Genomic DNA, 21,026 nt, shown 5'->3' on the forward strand with positions numbered 1-21,026 from the left:
GTGGATGTAGGCGAGTTAGTGTCCGAACCACTATAAATCATTATGTTGATCTTTTAATTTTCTGAAATTCTGCTTGATACTATTTTACTCTCACTACTATTCATATTTTAGAAATGCTAAAGTTGTTAATGGTTTTGATGTTCTAAAACTTAAATAAGCTTTATCTTTTCTGAACATTAGAACTCTGAAATTCTGCTAAGTGAATATACCAAGTTCTAAACTGTTCTTCTATTTTCAGTGATGATAACCTTTTTTATATAGATGAGATCGGGATGTCCGATTCCTCTGATTCTTGTAGCGATGGTCCGTGTTTAAGAACAATGAGTCGTTTGACCGTTTTTACTTTTTTAGATTTCCAAGGGTTTCGCATTGAAACTTGGCCCGTGAAGCACCTCAGGTTTACCCAAGCGTGTCCCGACACATTGCCTCGTTTTGCGTGTCACCCAGACCGATTTAGTAAAAATGTGCCCGGCTTGATTCTAGGGCCCACTAATGCCCCACGCCCACCTAAGCCCTAGAAAAAGGACACATCATCTCCCCATTTGCCTATAAATAGGCAAGGTGTAAGAGATGAAAGGAGGTTTTTTTATCACAAGAGGGAAAACTCTTGCATTTTCTCTATTCACTCTTGATTCTAAGTTACATCTTGTGATTCTAACTTTGAATCTTGGAATTTGTTCATTTGTTTTGGTAAAACATCCCTGAACTTCATGATCAGATAACAAACACATTCATTTAACTAAATAATCGGAATATCCAATAAGAATCAAAGCTTTTAGGTTTCTTAGTTTTCTTCTACAAAATCTTTGGATTGCTACCAAACCCAAGTAACTTCTGAGAGCCCTTTGTTTCCTCCATCTTTTTATCTTTGTGGTGTATTAAAAACACCTTCTTGCATTGGTTGTGAAGGAAACTTGTGATCAACCAAGTTCTGCTGACTGAGCTAGATGTGGCACACACCATTGAGGCCAACCAAACAAAACAATAAGCAAGCTTCTGGGTTTTAATCAGTGTAAGACCCCTGCACGCCACTACATGTAGCACACAAGTCTTCTTTTTAGAACCCAAGCCCAATATTTCAATAATCCATTTTGATTCCAAGATCCAATCGAGTCAAGCTCTAAGCATCTTTGCTTAGATTGTGAATAAAACTCATTTTGGCCCGAATAAACAAATAAAGAATGGAAAATGGGTTGTGATAGTCATAGTTGTTCATCATTTGTGATGAACAATAAATTCTTGAACTCAAATCTCGTTCTAAATCAAGGAAACACTGTTCTATAATTATGTTATTTACTTTCTCGTTCTTTAAATTTCAGTCATTCACAATCATGCCTTTTATTTATTGTAGTTCTAACATTTGATTTGATTGCTTAATCTTTCTAACATGTAAATGTGTTTGTGTTGGTAATTATTGATTGTTGTTGTGGATTCTCTTCTGTGATGGTTAACTTTATTATGCTTGTTTTTTATTCTTTCATTTAATTCTTTTATATTAATGGGCATTATGTAAAAAGGATCCTTAATGGATCCTATTAATTGCTTATTTGTATATTTATGGATTGGGAAATTTCATTAGGTTAAAGGATAGAATGTAAAGTAGGACATGGATTGTAACTCTATTCTCCTCCTCCTTTCTTTACTTGATTTTATTTTCCATGCTATTTTTGATTAGTAGTGCTCATGATTTCCATATTATAAAAATGCATTAAAAATATATTTACATCTCAATTAGAGTTAATTATATTATTAATATTGTGAATGAATGGACAATGAAGGAGGCCGGTTTCTAACCGGGCGATTCGGATGCCTAACACCTTCCCATGATCGTACCTAACTCCTTTACCTAGACTCTGGTCAAAACTAAACCGGTTATTTTCAAAGAAATAACCGATTCGAGAAATTTTCCCTAAAGAGGATGGTGACTCTAAAAAATAAGGTTTTTAACTAAGTGAGAATTGTTTTTCTAAAAAACTCTTTTCAAAATAATGTTGCCTGCCTGAAGATGTTAAACGGGTTCAATAAAAGACAAATATTTTTTTATAAGTTAAAATAAACCAACCTTAAAATAAACCAAGCCTGTTTTCCCTCGTCATCAAAAATGACGCGTCTGCAATTTCCCAAGCAATATGATCAATAAATAAGAAGAAGAGAAAAGAGAAGGGTTTAGATGAGCAACCATTCCTCATCTTCCTTTCGCTTGGATTCAACCTCCTCTTTTGCAATTCTTGAAAAGAGAACTTAATCATGATCTCATATTGATCATTAGTCTCACTCCTCACCCATTGTAACTCTTACAATGAAAGAAAGAAAGAAAGAAATAAGAAAAAAGAAGGAGAAGAAGAGATGAGAGCATCTCTCTCTACACTTTCCTTTTCCCTTTTCAAGAATAACATTATCTATCCAACGACATATGACTCATCACTCTCATAAGAATGAGGTTTATGGATTTCATACAATTTGAGGTTAGAAAACTGTCAAAAGTGATGAGCAAACATGTGGGTGTGGATGATCCAAATAGATGGATGTATGACCACCGATCTCTTTTCGCATGACATTCTGAGATCTAGGATGGCTAGAGGGACTGTAAATTGTTATGAAGAAATTCTTGTCTATATTTTCATTAACAATACCACTAATATATAATGAACAATTTGTTACAGTATACAAGGAAAGATAAGGATCAGAACTACTATTTTAAACACATAACAACCTGATTTATCCAATATCCCCCCCCCCCAATCTAAATGTGGTAGAACACATAGATTGCCATGTATCTGTTTAAAACGATTACCAGGAAGTTCCTTTGTGAAAATATCAACAGTTTGATCTTTACTAGAAATATGACAGACCTGAAGCTGACCAGAAAGAACTTTCTCTCATACAAAATGAATATTTAACTCAATATGCTTTGTGCTTGGATGTTGAATTGGATTTGCCACCATATACATTGCACTTATACTATCACAGAAAACTTCTGGCGGTTCCTTCAATGACAAAGATAATTCCATAAGCAAATTTTGAATCCAAGAAAGTTCAGCCACAGTACTAGCAGCAGCACGATACTCGGCTTCTGCACTGGAGCAGAAAATAGTAGCTTGCTTTTTCGCGGACCAAGAAATTAGATCATTCCCAAAATATATATAATAACCAGTAGTGGAACGGCGAGTATCATGACAACCTGCCCAATCTGCATCTGAATAAGACACTAGAAAAGAAGAATCAGCTTTATAAAACTATAATCCATAATTAATAGTACTGATGTAACAAAGTATTCTCTTAACAACCTTGAGATGAGCTCCACGTGGACATTGCATTAATTGACAAACTTGGTTCACTGCGAAAGCAAGATCAGGTCGTGTGAATGTCAAATACTGCAAAAAAAGCAACTATACTCCTATAATACTGTGGATTCGCCACCAAGGGACTGTGAGGCAAAGAGGAAAGAGATTTATGGACAACTATTGGAGTAACAAGAGCCTTAGCGGAATCCATACCTGCCTTTTTCAATAAATTTGCAGCGTACTTAGATTGATTTAAAAATAGTCCATCTTTATTCTTGGTAATAGCTATACCCAAAAAATAATGCAGAGAACCTAAATCAGTCATTGCAAATTCAAATTTAAGTGTTTGTAAAATTTTCAAGAATAGCCCAGAAGATGAAGCTGTAAGAACAATATCATCTACATGTAAGAGTAAAAAGTCATTTCACGACCTTGATAAAGAATGAACATAGAAGAATTAGCCTGACTATATTGAAACCACGAAGCTTGAGGAAAGAAGTAAAACCATGCCCTTGGTGCTTGCTTGAGACCATAAAGAGCTTTCCGCAATTTATAGACAAAATTAGGATACTCAGGATGAACAAACTCTTTCAGTTGCTGTATATTGACATCTTCTTCAAACGACCATACAAAAAGGCATTTTTTGTTAGGATTAATTCAAAATAATATTATTAAAAATATTTTGAGATTTCAATTTATTTAGTGCAGATTTTCTGCATAGAATTTGATGTTTTTGTTATTAGGATTAATGATTTTTAGGAGTATTTTTATGTCTTATTTGATTCACTTGTAAGCCTATAAATAGGCATATACTTTTATTAATTCAATGAAGTGCTAAACATTGTTAATCATCTTGTGCATTTCCATTCTTCCTTCCAAAATTTCAACATGGTATCAGAGCCTTCCTTGGATTCGAACCTGCATAAGGGAAGTTCCCGTGCTGGGTCGTACCCTGATATCAGAGGAAGAAACTCTTTTTGAGTATTGGAGAGATGTGCTCCAAGAGAACATTGGAGAGATGTGCTCCAAAATAAAAGAAAGTGATGAGAAGTGCATCAATATTTGAAGAGAAGTGCTTCAAAAATTTAAAAAAAAAAAATTGCTAGTTTGATGAGAAGTGCATCAATATTTGGTGAGAAGTGCATTAAAATGATGAGTTTGAGAGAGGTGCTTCAACAAAGTTAATTGAAGAGAGGTGCTTCAAATGCTAGATTAAAAATTTTTAATTGTTAATTATTGTAATAAAAAATATTATGTTTGAATTAAGAGAGAATGTTAGGATTAATTCAAAATAATATTATTAAAAATATTTTGAGATTTCAATTTTATTTAGTGCAGATTTTCTGCATAGAATTTGATGTTTTTGTTATTAGAATTAATGATTTTTAGGAGTATTTTTAAGTCTTATTTGATTCACTTGTAAGCCTATAAATAGGCATATCCTTTTATTAATTTAATGAAGTGCTAAACATTGTTAATCATCTTGTGCATTTCCATTCTTCCTTCCAAAATTTCAACAATTTTAACATCTAATTGATGTATACACCACCCTTTAGATGTAGCCAATGAAAGCATAGTTTGAATGGTTGTGGGTTTAATAACTAGACTATAACTTTCATCATAATCCACACCAGTTTGTAGAGCATATCCTTGAGCCACCAAGCATGCCTTATACCTCTCCAAAGTACCATCAAAAGGTTACTTCACTCGGAACACCCATTTTGAACCAATCACACTAACATTAGGAGGCTTAGGAACAAGCATCTATGTTTAATTCTTGAGCAAAGCATCACATTCTTGAGCCATGGTGTGTCACCACTCTTTATGCCTTTAAGCATTAGAAAAAGATAATGGTTCGGGTAAAATAGAAGGTGAAAGTGAGGAACATTGAACGATAGAAAGAGAGCGAGGAAGCTTAGGTTTACTACGACCTATTTAGAACAAGTTTGCGTGGGATGTTAATTAAAAAAAGGAGCAAAAGTTTGAGAAGTAGGCAGATTGCGACTCGGAGGTGGAGCAGAAGAAGATTCTTGGAATTCAGGTTGTATAACAATATCAAAAGGAGGATGATCTATTATCGATGGAGAGTTAAGAGGCATGAGCTGGGACTCAATGGGGAACAATGAGGATGGAACAAGAGCACGTTTTTGTTAAAGAAAAGAAACATGAGTTGGAAAAGAAGGTAAAGTAACATGGGGAACTAAAGCAACAGGCGGCTGAGAATTTGTAGAAATAGAAGACTGGGAAAATGAAGCATAAGGAAAGTGAAACTCATCAAAATAACATGCTGAGAAATATAAATCTATTGTGAAATTAGATCATAACATCTATACCCCTTATAATTAATAGGATAGTCAATAAAAATACAAGAAGTAGAATAAGGTGCAATTTTATGAGGTGCACAAGCTGTTAAATTAGGAAAGCAAGCACATCCAAGAACACGCAAATGTTGGTAGGAAGTTGTTTGTGATACAATTTTTCATATGGTGAAATAAAAGAAAGTGTAGACTTGGTTAATATATTATAAATATGCAGATGTTTGTATAGCTTCAACCCAAAAAATTGGTGGTAAATGTGACTGAGTAAGCATTATAAGAATCATGTTAATAAGAGTACGATGTAAATGCTCTGCCGCTCCATTTTGTTGCGAAGTATAAGACAAGAATATTGTAATTTTTAAACCATTCATAGCAGCAAAATCATTAAATTCCGTACTAGTATATTCTCCCCCACCATCACATTGTAAACTCTTAATTAAACAATGGAACTGATAATGAATATATTTATGAAACACCACAAATTTCTGAAAAATCTCACTCTTCCGTTTAAGTGGAAACAACCAAACAAAATGAGAATAGTCATCCATAAACACAACATCATACTTAAAACCACTAGAGGAAACAACTGGTGAAGTCCAAACATCTGAATGAATTAATTCACAAGAAGCCATAACTTGTACATGAGAATAAGTAAAAGCAAGTCTAGAGTGCTTACCCAAATGACAAGCAGTACATGAAAAATTATCAAAAGCAACAGACAAATTATTGGAACGAAAAATCTTAGAAAGAAGCACAGGATTGGAATGCCCTAAACGACGATGCCACAACTCAAGAGAATTGGAAACAACATGAAAACACCTAGGACTTGAACGCATAGAAGACTAGATGAAAGGAAATTCATAGAGATCACCTGGACTAGTATAACTGAGAAGTGGTTTCCGTGTCCGAAGGTCCTTAACACAAAAACCAAAAGGATCAAATTTAATAGAACAGGAATTATCATGAGTAAACTTTTTAACGGTGACAAAGCAAGAATACCTAGGTCCGTAGTCATACGAGACGAAGCTCTAGTATCAGGCAACTAAGAAAGTAGAGTAGGTTCTTGAAGATGAAGAGCAGCAAACGAGCGGTTCAATGCATCAGAAGGTAGGGTATTAAAATTCAAAAAACTCAGAGGATTAGGCTGAGGAGAATGCAAAAAGAGAGGGCAATCTCCAGCAACATGAGAAAAATCAGGACAAAGTTGACACTGAACAGAAACCATACCAGCAAAATAATAGGATGATGGTCGAGAACCAAGAATACCAAACTGTGAGGATGAATTGAAAGAATGACAAGGTTGATGATAACCAGAACATCCACTACGACAACCATGCCATGAGAAGAAGAATAATAAATATGAGAAGAATTAAAATCCTGATGGTAAGAGGAACGAGATTGAGAATTGGAATAATAACGACCACCATAACCCCCTCGATTTGAATTAGGATTGGTACGATCAACAAAGGCAGGAAAGGCAGTTTTGGTGGGTGATTGAGAAGAAGAAGGAGGTTGTTGTTTTGTACAAGTTTGCAATCGCAACTCTTGAAGATAAAGGGCAGTATGAGTCTCAACAAGAGTAGGTAAAGGTTTCTAATTGCTCAAATTAATAATAACATTTTCAAACTCACCCATCTAGCACCTGCATCACCAAATCATCATCACCAATAAAATGGCCAATAGAACAAAGAGAGTCATAGATAGACTTGAGTTTTTGCAAATATTCATCAATAGACAAATTTTCTTTTGTGGTACTATAAAATTAAGCTTTGAGTTACAATAGCTTAGCATATGCTTGATCCTTAAAAAGGGTTTCAATAGCTTGCCATATCTGTCTAGCAGTCAAAGAAACATGTTTGAGAAAACTACGAAGAACATCAGAACTAATAGTAGCTTGAATCCAGGACAAAACAAGAGAATCAATTTACTTCCAAACAAGATACTCTTAAGTTAGGAAGAGAAAGACCATCTGTTTGAGTGATTTGTGGAGGGGGAGGATCAATAGAGCCATCAACATGGCCATAAACAGCATATCCTTGGAGAACAAGAATAATGAGAGATCGCCATAAAAGGAAATTGGTAAAAGACATCATTTTTGACAAACATAATTTTTAATATTCGAAACTCCAAAAGAGGAATGAGAGACTCGATTGTGAGAGGAAAGCTCAGGAATGGAAGATTCAGAAACAGATAATGTTAACATGATAAACCAAAAAAGAAGACAAAACAAAAGAAAATAAAAATATATATATTTAAACTAAGAATCCTATAGGAGCTCTGATACCATGTAAATTGTTATGAATGAAATTCTCGTTTGTATTTTCATTAATAATAACACCAATATATAGTGTACAATCTGTTACAATATATAAGGAAAGATAAGGATCAGAACTATTATTTTGAACACATAACAACCTGATAATATTATCCAATAGGGACGCCCGCTCAAAGGGGGAACATCAAGAAAAAAAACTCAAAACCACCCCTTTAAAGCTCCAAAACTAACCCAACTCTAAAATAATCACTTATAACATCAATTTCATCGATCACACTTATAAATATAAGGATAAATACATTTCTACATTCCCAAAAGCATTTAGAAGTCAAGCACACATTTATATATCAGTTAGCACTACATCTTGATTATATATTAAGATTACAATCATACCCCAAAATAAAGCTTTAACACATATTATGTACATTCATGTTACTGTTGACGCGTGTTTTTATGCCCCCGCCTGATCCAATGATGATACGAGGATGTGAAATGAATGGGTTAATGCTATCTAGAAGTCTTTTAATCCAAAGATTTAAATAAAAATCAATTTTAAGTCTTTGACTGGGTCGTAGTTGCGTCACGCAGCTATGTTAGACTACATGCCGTTTTTGTATTAAACGACATGTAGCTCTGATACAGCAAGTAAGCTGCGTCACGCAGCTGTGCTCTGTGACCTACTTATATAAATAGATCTTTTAATTCACGTTGAGGGGGAACTTTTGACAACTTTGGATGATTTTCCAAAACCCTAAAAATGTATTGAGCGGCCGAATTCTCCTCCAAAAAGCTCTTGTGAGTTCGTTTGAAGGAGAATTGCCATTAGAGATCAATTTTAGGTGAATTAAACTAAAAAAAAGAGAGAAAATCAAGAGAGAAAAGAGTAAACACTTAAATCCTTGGTGACGAAACTTCTGGATCGCTGTAACCTTCGTTCGTTAAGCAGTTTACAATCCTCAATCTGAGGATTAGGTAATATCTTCACACCTTTTGTGTTTTTATTCATTGATTATTTATTTTATTGTTGTTTTAGTAATTTAATCTTAATTGAATTGTATTCTGTTCGTTTTTGGTCATTCGAATTTGTCCTATAATATATTTAAATAAAAAACGCTTTAAACAAATAATTTAAAACAGAATTCGGATTAGAGCAGTTGTGTCATGCAGCCAGTAGACCTGTAACGGAGCTGGCAGTTGCGTGACAGAACTGTTCATGTCCAAAATTTCATTTCTTTTACCCAGAAGACCCGCGTCACGCAACTATCGGCTGCATCACGCAACTGTTCTTCAAAGAACAGCTACGTGACGCGACTGTTCTAGGATTTCAGAAACAATTTTTATTCTTTTCAAAAAAATAATAATTTTTGTACAAAATAAAATTCAATTTTTCCCAATAAATCCGAAAATGACCAATTATGGACAGATTATAATTTAATTAATTTTTGAGTATTAAAATGTAATTATGCATGATTTCGGGTTTTAGGGTTTTTGGATTCGAACTCGGGTAGAATGTATTTTTAGGTTTGGTTTGTGGCTCGCCTTTAACCATAAGGCAAGAGCAGGTCTTTTACTTATTTGGTTTAATTATTTTGGTTTGAATGATTTGGATGAGTATGAATGTGATACTTAGATTTGATTGGGACGATTAATTAATTTTCCATATAAGAACTCAGTTCGATTTATTCGGATTGGGTTTAATTAAATAAATAAATTGGCTTTTCTAACTAAAATAAATTAGAAATCGTAGGTTAAAATAAATTAGAAATCGTAGGTTAAAAGAGACCAGATTTTCCGGGCGTCGGTTTCCAACGGGCCGGCGTACCCAATTCCCTTACCCAGAATTGCCTTGGTGCGCCTGACCAGTTTTCTAAATAATTTGGCCTTAAATAAAATTGGGTTTAAATGGAGTCATTTTTTATAAAATAAAATTGGAAACGGTCCCATTGCCGAAACAATGGGTGGCGACTCAAAAATGTTTTGTAAGACCGATTTATCGGCATCACATCCAAAAAGGTTTTGTCACCACTGGTCAATAATGAATATCGCTTTTCCATTCAAACATAAAAAGAGAATGTTCTTCGGATCGCTCGGGAGCAGTGCGAAAACAAATTGGCGACTTCACTGGGAAAGCATCCATTAATCCCCGGTTATTTTTTTAAAATAACTAGATGGTTGCAATTAGGAATTAACTCTAAACCTACGTTTTCTAAGATTGTAAATAAAATTGGTTAGAAAGCCGTGGAAAATTCTTTAATCATCCTTGTTTGTTTATTTTCTTTCATTTATTTTTCTAAGTTCTTGCATTCATACTATATTTCTCTCTTCTCACCACTTTCTACCCAAATTATCCCTCGGTATCATTGTAAACTTCGGAGGTGGATCCAGCCTAAACCTTGCGTTTTAGGCACATCTACCCGAGAATTAACAATTTTACCAACCGCAAGCCTAGTACCTTTAAAGGTGCGTCAAAAGGAGTAGGCCCATGTGAAAGCTCGAATCCTGTTTGCGGAACCCAGACCTTGTAAGCCTAATGGACTAAAGCCCATGCATGTAGTGGAAAGCCTTAGATACTTCCCCTAAGGAAAACCTGAATCTATTTGCTATTGTTCTGTTGCATTCATCCCGAGAGTTTATATCGTCAATCTCAAAACCCCTTGTTGGTTGTCGAGATTAGACCAAATCCTAGGAATCAGATGTCGAAATTTATACCAACGGAACTCGTGTGTAGGAGAGATAAGGTTGGAAGGCATGCATTTCCCAACTCCTGTTCCCCTATGTGTTGTAAACTGTTCATATGCTGTTACATTCATGCATCATGTAATACTTTTCGTTTCAGCCATGAATTAATAAGAGCTAATTTTCGGTATGGACGTTTGGTCTTGCCTTTGAGAGTGGACCTCTAATTCGTTTGGAATAACATAAGACAATCATTTATAGTGAACTAATACCCAAAAGAAAAGGGAGTTATAAGGGGGTTGCGATTCGTTTGTATTTTCACATTTCTCGCATTATCTGAAAGTAAGCGTGAGAGTGCAAAAAAAATTATATCCTGCTTGGGGCCATCTGTTCCAAGGCAAAAATTAAGGACACCAAAAACAAAAAAAAATAAAGAATGTCCCGCTTGGAAATTCTTTCATTCCAAGGCAAAAATTAGGGACTTGGGAGAAGATAGCCGACTGTAAAATCCAAAAGGAACAGTCGACGACAGATAATGCCAGAAATGTTTGAAGACAAAGTAAACTATTGCCATGTTATTCATACCGAAGTTTAGATCCACTCGTCAAAAACGAGATCTCATTTCCATACCGGTTATTAGCACATTAGACTTGCATTCTTCATCCTATGTGCCTCTATCCTTCATGCATGCATGCAGAACCTCTTTAACTCAGGTCCTTTTATCTGTCAGCCAAAATTGATCCGTCCTGGGAAACCACTTCGAGAGTTTGGCGCCAACAGCCTGGTCAACGTCTGGTCAGAGCGTCCCCGAGCCTGCTCCGGTTAGTCCTATGGTTAGACCAAGTTCACCTGTTACGGTTGCTGATTCAGATCTAGTTGAGATAGCTAACAACACTGTGAATGAGACTGGCTTTTCCTCGGCCCAGCTAAGGGCTATTACTGAGATAATAGCCGCTACTTTTGCCCAAGAGAGGGTATAGAATCAGGTTCCTCCTGCTTCAAGTAATCAGCCTGTAGTTGAGGAAAGGGAGACTCCAGAACCCGCTTTGGGTAACCAAGCATCAGCTGATAATGTTGGTCCAGCTGAGAATGATCTGATTAAGCAGCTAGCAGAACTGAAGGATAAGGTGGAGAAGATATCTGTTTCGAAAGAAAAGGATCCAGTCACCAATTTCCATGTGGCTGAATATGTCTTGAAGCCCACAAGCTCTACTTCTTCCAAGACCTTCAAGCATACCTTATTTGAAGGAGATAATGACCCGAGGTCCCATTTGTCGGAGTTCATCCACGTAGCTCAGATGAACCAATACGACGAAGAGGATGTGTTGCGGGCATTTCCTCAAACACTGCACAAGAGCTACCGGAGATGGTATGACGGTTTGGAGATGGAAGTACAAAGAGATTGGGTCAAGCTTCAGACTGCTTTTCTCAAGCACTTCAAGACATATGACAGTGATGAGTTTGGCCTTCGTAATTTGGAGAGCTTAAGGCAAGGGAAGGATGAAAGCTTCTCTGATTACTACAGAAGATGGAGGACAAAGCTGTTCATGGTCCAGACAAGGCCAAAGGATCAAGAGCTGATAAGGATTTTTAGTCGAAGCCTATTACCTTACTTCAAGGAAAGGATGCTGGCTCAACCTCTCACCGACTTTTCTCTGGTACAAAGGGCTGGACTGAATATTGAAGAGTTGTACAAGGAAGAGGAAAAGAAAAACCGGGGGTTTGGTAATTACCGGTCTTCCCACAATGGTCATAATAGAAATGTTGGCAATGCAACTACAAACCAATCAGGGAGTAGCAATATAGTTGGAGCTGTTAGTGAGAAAGTGCGAAGGGAGTTCACTGATCTGGGTAGACCTTTAAGCACGGTTATGAGGTCCTGCATCAAGAATGGTGTACTGTCAAAGTTACCAATTAATCCATCTAGGCCTATTCGGGGTAGGTTTCTTGATCAAGACTGCGAGTACCACCAATGCAAAGGTCATTCTACTGATAATTGCTTCCAGCTCAAGTATGCTATACAAGATTTGATAGATATTGGGAAGATCACCAAGCCTCCTGAGCATAGCAAGCAAACGCCCGGAAATCATTAGAGTTAGCTGTGATGAGTGAAATGAACAAGCTTTTAATCTTGCTTTTTGTTTTTCTGAATGTTGTTGGATTTTGTTTACTATTTCAATCAATGGGAATGAATTTTGATTACTTATTTTCTTGTTTCTCCTGATTGTTATGTTCATGGCATTGATTATACCACACGCATATTTGGCATAAATGCATTGCATCATTTTGCATTTAACCTAAGCACCGCCGAAGATCTCAAAATAATCGAAATCGGATCAGACTTTAAGCTTGAATTTAGAAAGGACCTCCAAGAATGTCTCAAGTGGAATTCAGAAGTCTCCGTCTGCAGTTATGCTGATACGCCGGGGATCAATAAGTCAATTGCAGAGCATGTCATCCCTACCAATCTGAATGTCCATCCAGTAAAGCAGAAAAGAAGACGGGTCAGACCAGAGTGGCAAGACAAGATGAAGGCCGAGGTCCAGAAGTGGCTAGATGCAGGTTTCTTGGAGGTAGTGCATTACCCTGAGTGGTTAGCAAACATAGTCCCTGTACTCAAGAAGGATGGGAGACTAAGAGCCTGTGTCGACTACAGAGATTTAAACAAAACCTCGCCCAAAGATGACTTCCCTCGACCACATATAAATGTTCTGATCGGCAGTGCTGCAAGAATGGGACGTTATTCCACTACGGACAAAAAAAAAAGAAGAAAAAAAAAAGAAGAAAGGAAAAAGAAAAAAGTGATGATGAAATTAAAAAAAAAAAAAAAAAAAGGAGTCTGTTTTATCCATTTACTGCCAAACAGGTGATTACATTTATCGAGCGGAACATTTTCTGTCGCTACGGTGCTCCTCATCACATAGTTACAGACAATGGTTTTCAATTCCAAGCAGACGTCATCTTGGAGGGAAATTCAGACCCAACTGGCACGAACCGTTCAGAATTCAGAAACTGTTGGACGAGGGTGCCGCTGAATTGGCCACTACGGAAGCAAAGCCTTTTAATCGGATCATTAATCAAGACTAGATGAAAAAGTTCTATATCCGAGATGATGATTTCGAATATTAAAAAAAAAAAGAGAAAAAGAAAGAAAAAATGGCTAGGTTGAAAACTCGAAAGGGCGACCTAGGCAAGAAATGAGCTCGCTAGGTTGAAAACCCGTAAAGGGCGGCCTAGGCAAAAGTTAGAGTTTAAAAATAAATAAATAAAAATAAAAATAAAATTTTTTTGAGATTAACGCACGGTGCTTAGTTTAAATGCGAAATCTATGCCATGCATTCGTGACATACTTGCGACTGGTTGCTCAATACCATCAACTTGACTAGAAGGAGAATAGGCAAATGAGTAGTTAGAATGAACGATCATTGTATTAAAGTAGTTGCTCTTTACTTCTGTATGATGTTGAGAGCTTGTTTTTCGGATTTCTCTTCCCTTTTGTTTCTGGGGTATGATTGTTGATTACAAGACCTTCCTCTCTGCCTATATGGTCAGCATTTGCTCATTCATTTTGAAGATGTTCAGCTGTTGGTCCTGCCCGGATATCGGATTCTCTTAGATGGCGATCAGGAGATCAAATGCTATTTTCTCAGTGGTTTCCTTGGACAGATCAATAAAGAAAGACCATGAACAAAAATCCCTAGCGCTTAAATAGGCTCATGCATACATGAAGAAGTTGCATATTTTATCTCTTTCTGAATGTTGCAGGTGATAAAAGGGTCATCCCTTCTTTTTCTAGAATGTAAATCCTGTTTGTTTATGTGATCTCGCTTAGCTTTCGGATTACTGTCTTTTGTTAATTCTGGAACAATGTTGATGGGCATTTATGCCCGTGTTAACAAGGTGGACCACTCTTGCAAGCGGGAGGGATGCCTCCTTTTTGTCTTTGTGGCTTTGTTTTCTTTGTGCAGGAATAAAGCAAAATCCAAAAAAAAAAAAAATCATCATCAATTTGGAGTCGGTGTGAGGCTCGTATACTTCAACAATTCCATCTACTCGCCACACAGGGGGCAAAATCATCAGATACCCTCAGGTAAGTTTTTCTTTCAACACCGCATCAGGAAGGGTATACCTGAAAATTTAGGCTAGAAAAATTTAGTAATTTTTGCTAAAACTTTAACAAAACTTTTGCTAAAATTTCAAAATTTTTTGCAATGGACAAACAATAAAATTTCAAGGTTATCTTAAAAGATAATATTTTTGGTCTCGGGATGGATTCTGGACTGGGGGCAAAAATAAAATCTTTCGCCCTGATGCAAAATTTCAAATTTCAAAACTCATGATTATTAATGCATGGGGGCATGTGATGCTCCAACATCTAATAAAGGCAAGATCTGTTTGTACACAGAAATTGCTCTTTTCTCTTGAAAAATTTTTTAGGCCAACCGATGATGGTTTCTCGAAGCCGTTTGGTCCCACCAAGCAATGATGGTGGATTACGAAGTTGATCAGGACAATCTCAATGACCAACCGGTGATGGTTTCTAGAAGCCGTTAGGTCCCACCAAGCAGTGATGGTGTATTACGAAGCTGTTCGGATCCTTTTCCTGATTAGTGATGGTGTATTGCGAAGCTGATCAGGACAATCTCAATGACCAACCGGTGATGGTTTCTCAAAGCCGTTAAGTCCCACCAAGCAGTGATGGTGTATTATGAAGCTGTTTGGATCTTTTTCTCGATTCGTGATGATGCATTACGAAGCGGATCGAGTCAATCCTTTTCCTGGTTAATGATGATGGATTACGAAGTTGACCAGGACAATCTCAAACACTCCAAAGCCGATTACACCGAGCTGAGGAGGTGGACAAAGCCGATTACACTATGCTTTGGACACAACCAAACACTCCAAAGCCGATTACACCGAGCTGAGGAGGTGAACAACAAAGCCGATTATACCGTGCTTTGGATTCTTTTCAAATCCCCTGAAGCCGATTACACCGAGCTGAGGAGGTAAACAACAAAGCCGATTATACCGTGCTTTGGATTCTTTCCAAATCCCCTGAAGCCGATTACACCGAGCTGAGGAGGTGAAAAACAAAGCCAATTATACCGTGCTTTGGATTCTTTTCAAATCCCCTGAAGCCGATTACACTGAGCTGAGGAGATGAGCAACAAAGACGATTAAACCGAGCTTTGGACAAAGCAAAATCTGTTTGTATACAGAAATTGCACCAAGCAAAATCTGTTTGTATACAGAAATTGCTATTTGAACCCACCAAGCGAAATCTGTTTGTATACAGAAATTGCTCTTTAGACCTACCAAGGCGAGATCTGTTTGTATACAGAAATTGCCCTTTTTAAAATCATCTTGAACGTGGCCAGATGACTGCCGATGCTTAGAATGCTGATGTAGTCCGACTGGAGCCTTCAGGTAAATTCAAATCTTACAAGCCAACCAAATTTCAAAGTTTATGGTTATTAAAGCATGGGGGCATGTGATGCTCTAACATTTAATAAAGGCAAGATCCGTTTGTAAATAGAAATTGCTCTTTTCTTTTTGAAAATGTTTTCAGGTCAAGCAGTGATGATGAATTACGAAGCTGTTTGGATCCTTTTCTCGATTCGTGATGATGCATTATGAAGCGGATCGAGTCAATCCTTTTCCTGATTAATCATGGTGGATTACGAAGTTGATCAGGGCAATCAAATCAAAATCCTTCGAGCCAATCAAACCGAGCTTCGGAGGTATCTTCAAAACCAATCAGACCGAGTTTTGGGGATCGTTACCGATCCGACTGGAGCCAACAAAGCAGATCAGACTGAGCTTTGGACATGACCAGATGATCAAGACAACATCTTCATTCAAGCCAAGATTGAAGGCGCGTCAGTAGGCCACCTTAACATTAATCGTTTACACAATTAATGATAAAGTGGGGGGGCAAACTATTGACGCGTGTTTTTATGCCCCCGCCTGATCCAATGATGATACGAGGATGTGAAATGAATGGGTTAATGCTATCTAAAAGTCTTTTAATCCAAGGATTTAAATAAAAATCAATTTTAAGTCTTTGACTGGGTCGTAGCTGCCTCACACAGCTATGTTAGACTACATGTCGTTTTTGTATTAAACGACATGTAGCTCTGATACAGCAAGTAAGTTGCGTCACGTAGCTAACGGCTGCGTCACGCAGCTGTGCTCTGTGACCTACTTATATAAATAGATCTTTTAGTTCACATTGAGGGGGAACTTTTGACAACTTTGGACGATTTTCCAAAACCCTAAAAACGTATTGAGCAGCCGAATTCTCCTCCAAAAAGCTCTTGTGAGTTCGTTTGAAGGAGAATTGCCATTAGAGATCAATTTTAGGTGAATTAAACTAAAAAAAAAGAGAGAGAAAATCAAGAGAGAAAAGAGTAAACACTTAAATCCTTGGTGACGAAGCTTCTGGATCGCTGTAACCTTCGTTCGTTAAGCAGTTTACAATCCTCAATCTGAGGATTAGGTAATATCTTCACACCTTTTGTGTTTTTATTCATTGATTATTTATTTTATTGTTGTTTTAGTAATTTAATCTTAATTGAATTGTATTCTGTTCGTTTTGGTCATTCGAATTTGTCCTATAATATATTTAAATAAAAAACGCTTTAAACAAATAATTTAAAACAGAATTCGGACTAGAGCAGTTGCGTCATGCAGCCAGTAGATCCATAACGGAGCTGGCAGTTGCGTGACGGAACTGTTCATGTCCAAAATTTCGTTTCTTTTACCTAGAAGAGCCGCGTCACGCAGCTATCAGCTGCGTGATGCGACTGTTCTAGGGTTCCAGAAACAATTTTTATTCTTTTCGAAAAAATAATAATTTTTGTACAAAATAAAATTCAATTTTTCCCAATAAATCCGAAAATGACCAATTATGGACAGATTATAATTTAATTAAGTTTTGAGTATTAAAATGTAATTATGCATGATTTCGGGTTTTAGGGTTTTTGGATTCGAATTCGGGTAGAATGTATTTTTAAGTTTGGTTTGTGGCCCGCCTTTAACCACAAGGCAAGAGCGGGTCTTTTACTTATTTGGTTTAATTATTTTGGTTTGAATGATTTGGATGATTTGGATGAGTATGAATGTGATACTTAGATTTGATTGGGACGATTAATTAATTTTCCATATAAAAACTCGGTTCGATTTATTCAGGTTGGGTTTAATTAAATAAATAAATTGGCTTTTCTAACTAAAATAAATTAGAAATCGTAGGGTAAAAGAGGTCGGATTTTCCCGGCGTCGGTTTCCAATAGGCCGGCGTACCCAATTCCCTTACCCAGAATCGCCTTGGTGCACCTGACCAGTTTTCTAAATAATTTGGCCTTAAATAAAATTAGGTTTAAATGGAGTCATTTTTTATAAAATAAAATTGGAAACGTTCCCATTGCCGAAACAATGGGTGGCGACTCAAAAATGTTTTGTAAGACCGATTTATCGGCATCACATCCAAAAAGGTTTTGTCACCACTGGTCAATAATAAATATCGCTTTTCCATTCAAACGTAAAAAGCGAACGTTCTTCGCATCGCTCGGGGGCGGTGCGAAAACAGTTACATGCTACAGAATGACTCATTTTATAATCGTAGTCTACACAAAACTTCAAGGATTAGACTTTTCTCCTTTATGGTCAGCCTAAGGATTACCTGAAATCATTTAAATAAAATACTAAAAATAAGAGATAAAACATACAATTCACTAACTTAAAATAAACTACAGTTTTAGGCTACACATACTTAGTGTCTTCAAAGCTACCTTTTCAATCACAAATACTTCTACTTTCCAAAGAGGTAAATATACTTCATACTCTCTATTTTGATATATCAAAAAATTTATATACAATAAATATACTAAAATTCACTTTTACCCTAAAATCTCTCATTGCATTACTCTTATGACTAGTTTCACTTCTTAACTACTATTAAGTCTTTTTTCTACCTTCTCTATCATAATATATATGATCGTATTCAATACTTCAATTTACTTTCTGTTAATTTAATTGTCATAATTGAGGCTATAATATGAAAATGCAAAAGTGAAGTAAGAAGACTTCTCTCTAACAATATAGTACAAGAAATAAGAAGTTTCCTTCCATAATGGTCGTGGCAAGTTATATATATAGCACAATAATAGTCATAACTAAGGCTATGTATATGAACTATTTTAGTAATACTAATAGTTTTTAAACAATCATGCACCAAAACAAATCATCAAGCAATCACATGAGCCTCAACTAGATATATGTATTCTTTTTATATATTTCACCTTTATCTATACTATTCATTTACAATCTATCCCACCAGTAATTATTAATTAGCAATTATAAGCATTCATATATATCATTGAACTAGTAACACCAGTTTAACCTAATTGGAAATTAGGTTTTATAAGCTGACATCTCTTCTTTAGCCAAAAGATGATCCAACTTCCACAAGTCTTCTAATGTACTCTTCTAACTACTCAATTCCCTCCTAAATATTATTTATGTGCATGTAATTCAATCGCTCTATAAAAATCATATATTCCCCTACAGTAGAGTTAAAATTGAGTTGACTCCTCTTCTTTTCTATGTAACCACCCAAGCTTGCTACGAAAAAGCTATCTCCTTCAATTGGTTTTCCCTTTTTTAAAGCTTACTTTGGTTGATTTATAGTAGTTAGAAGATTAAGTTTTAAGTGGTTCATGCTTTTCAATAAGGTTAGTATGCTTCAATAAGTCTTTGGTTTCTATGGAAAAGGTAAGAAACTTCAAAAAATCATTGATAATAAGAAACTACTTCTTTTGGTGTGTGTGTATGCGTGTGCGTGTACGCGTGTGCTATGGCATGGAGAAGGCATGGACTACCTTGGAGAAGAAGAAGAAGAAAATGATTTTTATATCACAAATTTGATTAGCATTACTTCAAATCGATGATAACAAGAAACCATCTCTGTGTACATGTGAATACGCGTGCGTGCGTGTGCATGCTATGGCTTGGACTACCTGTAGGAGGAGGAGAAGAAGATGAAGAAGAAGAAAAAGATTTTTATATCACAAATTTGATTAGCTTTCCTTTATATGGTTTGCCCTTAACTATTCTTTCATCTTTTTTGCATATAAATCCAAATCTAATAACCCACGGCACCACATATTATTCACTATTCATATTTGTATAAGTAACGAACAAAAATCTCATTTTCTTTATACTTAAGGCCATATTCAAAGTACAGTACGTCTTATTTTCCTAACTTTTAAATTAAATATTTTTAACTTCCAATTTTAAACTTAATTGAAGAATATATTTAAAGATACTACGATTATATTATCGTGTATCAAATTGTATGTGTAGTATAATACCATATTAATTTTATAACAATGAAATCATATTTATCTTTTTTTCGTTAAAAGAAAATTTTCTTATTTATGAAATTAATTTATATAATTATGGTGAATAAAATATAAAATTTGACAAATAATAAATCGTTTTCTTCTCTGCAACTGGTGTTTTTTCCATAGTTTTTTTTTATTTCACTTATCTATCACTTTAAACAATCAAGAAAATTTTAATTATTTTTTTCTATATTTACTCTAATTTTCTAGTCACTAAATAAGCATTTGATATTTAGAAAATTAATAAAAGATTAATTTAACGAATTACTTTTTTTCTCTAAGATTGAAGTGATTTAATATTTTTAAAAAAATTTTTGTATAAATTGAAAAAGTATCAATTTTAACATATGGAGGGAGTAATTTGTAAATGCAAATGTTTGGATTGATACCTTCAAAAAACACTACGTTGGAATTGACATTGAAATCTTATTTAAAACAAAATGAAAAATTTACCATTTTTAGAACTTCTACGTATAGAACACCTTAAATTACTTAAAAACAACATTTAATTGCACATGTTAAAATATTTTAAACATTTTCTATATAATTTTTCTTAACAGCACAACTGACACAATGGCGAAGATATTCATATACAGTCAGCAATGAGACTTCCCAAATAAGATGAGAATGAACATGTACGGCCTGTTTCATAATTTCAATTATTCTAATGGCTTTTAATTGTTTTAATAGTTCTAATAGCTTTTAATTATTTTAATAATTATTAGCTATTAAATGTTTAAACAGTAATTGAAAACGATAATATTCTAATAGCTTTTAATTATTTAAATAATTGTTAGTTATTAACTGTTTAAATAGTAATTAAAAGTGAAAACATTCGATAAAAATAATTGTTTGATTGACGATAAATTTAAAATGAAAAAAAAGACATTAAAATATTCACTTAGAATTTTTAATTAAATTCATTATAAAAAAAATGATTTCATTGCACCTAAATTTTCCAAAATTAAGAGAAAAATTGAAAAATTCACTATTTTATAAATTAAATGAACAATTTTTAACATTTTAGGGGATCAACATTTTTAATTTTTTATATTTGTTTTGAATTTAA

This window comes from Jatropha curcas, chromosome 9 (genome assembly GCF_041381405.1).
Source record: "Jatropha curcas cultivar XTBG-Jc1 chromosome 9, XTBG_Jcur_1.0, whole genome shotgun sequence".
In the NCBI taxonomy this organism is placed as follows: Eukaryota; Viridiplantae; Streptophyta; class Magnoliopsida; order Malpighiales; family Euphorbiaceae; genus Jatropha; species Jatropha curcas.